The sequence below is a fragment of the Scomber japonicus genome, chromosome 2 (genome assembly GCF_027409825.1).
Source record: "Scomber japonicus isolate fScoJap1 chromosome 2, fScoJap1.pri, whole genome shotgun sequence".
Classification (NCBI taxonomy): Eukaryota; Metazoa; Chordata; class Actinopteri; order Scombriformes; family Scombridae; genus Scomber; species Scomber japonicus.
The window spans coordinates 5,451,478-5,457,433 of NC_070579.1; the positions used below are offsets into that span (position 1 = coordinate 5,451,478).

Sequence of the window (5,956 nt, forward strand, 5' to 3'; positions counted from 1 at the left end):
CTTTTCAGTATAACAGTCCATATTTGTTAGTTACAGCTGTAGATCACTGACTGAATCATTTTCATACTTAGACACCTCGACTGTGAGAGTTTGTTCAACTACTGTACAACAAGGTCACCAATGTGAACAATCAATGCTTCTGAAACTGAACCTCTAACTGTAATGATTAATGAATTTAATGTCAAGTGTAAACATATTAAGATGCAACTCAATCATAAAAAGTGAAAAGTACTGAAAGTAACTTTAAATGTGTGTAAACAATCAGTGATGGATGGTAAAATGTTGTCTCAGGGTTGTGATTCAGTATCTCTGATGTTTCACTGCCATCTAGTGGTGAAGCTTCAGTGTTGCAGATTCAGGCTTCATCACTGAGGTCTCCCTCCACTGTCTGCTTTAAAGGCTCAGTTCACCTGAATAACAAAACAACATATTTCATCACTGACCTCCTGTGATGTCTAGCCCTGCAGATAGTTTTGGATTCATTTTGCTGACATTTTTTTAGAATTTGGTGTTTTATTCAGATTGTAGTGAGGCGATGCATCAAACCAAATGTCACACATCCGTCACATATGTCATATTTATTTGTAGACAATGAAATGTGTCCACTGTTAAAGATCAAGATTTTTTTTTTTAAATCTCATTATTTCTCTTCTATCTCTTAAAATTATGAGCAGGCCAGAACACTGGTCGCTTATTCTCTCTAACATAGATTATATTAAGTCTTCAGAAAACAGTAAAACTTGGTTGTCACATTTGGCTCCTCCTACATATTCATAACAGTAACAAACAGGAAGGAAATGACTTCATTTAACACCCTGATAACTGACTTCTGCTCACAGATCACAGACGACAAGCATCTTAACAGACAACGTCCTTCTCTGCTGTAAGTAGAACAGTTTACTGATATGACTATTACATGTTGTTTACATTATTTGATGTATTTTATTGTCTCTGAAGCCTCACAGAGAGATGAGAGGAGCAGCTATGAGTTTAACAGCAGCAGCGAGTGGATTTGTTGTCTTCCTTCTCTCTGTGTCAGGTACTGTATATCTACATTTACATTGTAGGACATTTAGCACACTTATTCAGAGCAGCATGAATCATTTTAAGAAAGTCAAAAACATCCCAGATCAGCACTTTTCTAGGTTTGAATGAAGTCAAAATGGTAAAAACACTGTAATAAGATGTTGAGCTGTATCTGCGTCATGAGTGGTGGGGGTGGGGCCTGGCTGATATGGTTTGTCCTCCCTCCCTCCATAGATTGTAAGAATCATATATTTTTATACATGCATATGAATATATTCATAGTTCTATGATGGTACAGCAATGCACTGAGAATTTCATCTTATCATGATGTTTTAGGTCTGATAGCTTTTGCACTCTGTACTCTGAAAACTTATTTTAGGTTAGCCACTAAAAACTTTCCCTGATGTCATATCCTGCATTTCTTTGTGGTTTTCACACTTAGCTGAGCAGCAACTTGACCAAAGAGCAAACAGACAAGAAACTAACCGCGAGCACAGACTCTTTAATGATTCAGTTTCTTCTGCTCATCCGATTCAGTAAAACCACATTAATGTTCACAGCTTCAATACATTCTTGTTCCTTCACTGCACCTTCAGACTGTACCATGCGCTGTCTCAGTGCAGAGAGATTAACTGTGAACAGCATCTAAAATAGTTCCTTTGTACAGTAAATTCAAAGAAACCAGTTTGTTTTTGGACTTGTATATTCTTGTGTTCTCCCAGGCTTCGTTCAAAATGGGAAATATAAAGTGCTGAAAATGAACATGAGGTGAAATCTTGTGCAAATGTTAAATATAAGTAAACATTATTTGGTGTCCTGTATATAAGAGACACACTTCAAGTGTTCACCTTTAGCTTTTTCCAAAGTACAACAAACAGGCAAAACAACAGTGTAAACTTTCAGAATAAATGGACTAAAGCTGAAACACTCAGCAGTATCAAATTATAAAATATGATAATCAACTGATAAAATACTGTATTCCAGTTCAGTTCTAGTTAGATTGATGCACAATGAGGAGCTTTGAATGACAACGACTGAAGATAAAATCGTATTGGTGCCATGATCCACTTTGTCTTATTCACTGATTCTTAACTTGTTATAAATCTGATTGTGGTTTCTGATGTGCTCTGTGTTACAGTGGTACAGGGTCAGGATGACTGGGGAGTGACTTACACTTCTACTCACATCTGTGCCTTAAAAGGATCAACAGTGGACATAAACTGCACCTACAGATACCCATCCAGGATAAATAATGTTGATACTGCAGTTGATAAAACATTCTGGTTTACTAAACGGAGTAATAAAGAACCTGTGGATCTGAGAACAGACTCAGAGTACGCAGGTCGTGTGCAGTATCACTGTGATAAGAACGACTGCACTCTGAGAATCACAGACCTGAGAGAGAGAGACTCAGCTGAGTACAAGTTCAGGTTCACAATAAACCAACCAGGAGGGAAATATACTGCTTCACCTGGAGTCACTTTGACTGTAACAGGTAACATTTTAATTGGAAGATATAATTGAATTTCAAATTATTAATATCATGAAATGTTACTGTGAATATTTGTGTGTGTATGAACATAAATTACATTTCTGTTCTTTCTTCACATATCCAGATCTCCAGGTGAAGGTGATCCCATCAACAATCAATCCGTCCGCAGCAGAGCTGAAGTGTCACAGCAGCTGCCGTCTACCTGATCGTTCTTCCTTCATCTGGTACAAGAATGGACAGAAAATTCAGGATCAAACATCTTCTACTTATAAAGCGGACTTTTCTCCTGCATACAGCTCTTCCTGTGCATTAAAAGGATTTGAGCATCATCCTGCTCCTTCAGTGTGTGAGTTTACAACACAGTCTCCCACTAACATAGCCACATCTAGTGGAGCCTTTAAACTATTGTACTATACATTGTATGTTCATGTTTCTGGGGCAGCATGTTATTCAAACATTGTATAGAAGTGGATCAACATCAAACCACAGCTCCATGAGATTTTAGACATGTTACACTTTTATATCTTATTTACTGTGTTGATTATAAATAAATGTAAAATAAGAGTTTACATTTAAAGAGTCAGTTCACTCAAAATAATAAAAACACATTTTCTGATTTGCTCCTTTTTTAAGATGCAAATAGTTTCAGTTTCATGTGTCTAAATTTTGAGATGTTAATTCTGGAAAAGTCTGCTGCCATCCCAACACAATGAAAGTGAATGGAATATTGTTTATAATGCTTAAAACTTTGAAAACTTATATTTAAACTATAGATGTATGTGTCTAACCAGAAACATTGTCTCTGTTACTTTGGATAATCTACAGACTTTGCTGTGGACATTTTTTAATACTTCTTGAGTAGAAAGTAGTTCCAATGGAAACTGTTGACAGATAGGTCTGTGGATTATTCAGAGTAACCAAAACTGTTTTCTGTTTGTTTTTTAAGTACAATCTAAACTCTGTTTAACTTTAATGTGTTGAGGTGACGGCGTCTCAAAACCTGAAAAATTAAACCACAGATATCTTCATGGATAGACACCACAAACAAGAGAGAACATGTGATTTTGTGATTTATGTGAACCAGAATTACCGTAATCATGTGAAAAACAAGATTTCCTGTTGAGCGTTTTATAGGACTATCATTATAACAAATGTTACAACAGTACTTCAATAATAGTGTTGTTTTAAATCAATTGTATCTTTCAGGTGTCCGTGGTCAATACTGCAACAGAGTGATTTACACTGACAGAAGCATCTGTGCCTCCAGAGGCTCATCAGTGGACATTTCCTGCACATACAGCAGTTATGAATCTATCACATCATCATTATGGTTCAGTCCTGATCGTAGTCATCAGTGGCAGAATCCCTCACAGCCTGAGGACCTTAGTAAAGACTCCCAGTATGCAGGTCGTGTTCAGCTCCTTAAAACAGAGAGAGGACGCTCCACTCTGAGAATCTCTGACCTGAGAGAGAGCGATTCAGCCCAGTATCACTTCACATTCAAAACACAAAGCTTTGAATGGAGGAGCAGTTTACCTGGAACAACTCTGACTGTCACAGGTACTGATGAACACAAACACTGACACAGTACATTTAAACAAGCTGATTACAAATAAATGGGGCAACTGTTTTTACTAATATAGATTAATTTTATTTGATATCAATTCGATTGAATGTTTTTCATTTTGTGTACTAATTTATTCTTTATTCTTCTCTTTTATTCAATGATCCACCAGTTTAGTTGGTCACTTAAATGAATTGCCATTTTAACTGTCTGCCTTTGTTTTTATTATTTGTGATGTACAAATGATTTTTCTCTTTTTTTCCTCACAGAGCCAAATCTACAAGTGCAGGTGATTAGTTCAACAGTCTATCAGTATTCTACCCGGGCAGATCTGAAGTGTCACAGCAGCTGTCGTCTACCTGATCGTTCTTCCTTCATCTGGTACAAGAATGGACAGATTCAGGATCAAACATCTTCTACTTATGAAGGGTATTTTTATCCTGCAGACAGCTCTTCCTGTGCATTAAAAGGATTTGAGCATCATCCTGCTCCTTCAGTGTGTGAGTTTACAACACAGTCTCCCACTAACATAACCACATCTAGTGGAGCCTATAAACTATTGTACTATACATTGTATGTTAATGTTTCTGGGGCAGCATGTTATTCAAACATTGTATGGAAGTGGATGAGAATTTTTGTTTGTTTGTTTTTAATGTTTTTGTTTTTGAGGGAACCAGAATTAAACATGTGTGTGTGGGGGGGGTCCTGTTGAGCTTTTCAGAGGATTACTATCATAACAATAGGTAAAATAGTACTTTAAACATGGTGTAATTGTAATTTACTATTATCTTTCAGGTGTCTATGGTCAATCCTGCAACAGAGTGATTTACACTGACAGAAGCATCTGTGCCTCCAGAGGCTCATCAGTGGACATTTCCTGCACATACAGCAGTTATGAATCTATCACATCATCATTCTGGTTCAGTCCTGGTCGTAGTCATCAGTGGCAGAATCCCTCACAGCCTGAGGACCTTAGTAAAGACTCCCAGTATGCAGGTCGTGTTCAGCTCCTTGAAACAGAGAGAGGACGCTCCACTCTGAGAATCTCTGACCTGAGAGAGAGCGATTCAGCCCAGTATCACTTCACATTCAAAACAAGAAGCTTTGAATGGGGGAGTAGTTTACCTGGAACAACTTTGACTGTCACAGGTACTGATGAACACAAACTGATGATGAGTGAAAGTGGTGAATAGTTATTGTTGAAGAGTTTCACATAAAACTGATTTGATTATATTGAGTACTTTCCTCCATTTACACTTTTGATTGATGATCACAAATTATTTCACCCAGCAGAACTACAAAGGTTATGTTGACTGTGTGTTTGTGTATTTTACTGGTAACAAATGACATTTTGGGTCCTTCCTCACATATGCAGCTCTCCAGGTGCAGGTGATCACAATAACAGTCCATCAGTCTCATATGGAGGCAGAGCTGAAATGTCTCAGCAGCTGCAGTCCAGCAGGTCGTATTTCTTACGTCTGGTTCAAGAAAGGACAGAAAATGATGAAGGAGGAAACTTCTCTTTATTCAGGGCAGTTTAATCCTGGTGACAACATCTCCTGTGCTTTGAAAGGACATGAGGATTACCGCTCTCCTTCAGTGTGTGAGTTTACCTAACTATGTCACTAACACAATGTCAAAATGTATCCAAGGTAACAGACAGTTGATTTTAATATGAGCAGCAACGAGGGAATCAACTTTCACTCCTCACTTTCTGTCAAACATTTGCTTCTTACATTGTGTCAGTTATTCCACTGTTGACCAACTATGTCTTCTCCTCCAGATGGTCCAAAGCTTCCCTCTGTGTCAGTGAGTCCCTCTGCTGAGATAGTGGAGGGCAGTTCAGTGACTCTGACCTGTAGCAGTGATGCTAA

General features: G+C 37.8%; 1 long non-coding RNA gene across 1 annotated transcript; it reads left to right on the forward strand.

Annotated features, from left to right (window-relative positions):
* Positions 1–850: 850 nt before the first annotated feature.
* LOC128378664 (uncharacterized) lies at positions 851–2,276 on the forward strand. Its single transcript, XR_008323370.1, has 3 exons — positions 851–883; positions 958–1,039; positions 2,165–2,276. It is a non-coding gene; the product is annotated as an uncharacterized LOC128378664 (long non-coding RNA).
* The last annotated feature ends 3,680 nt before the right edge of the window (positions 2,277–5,956 follow it).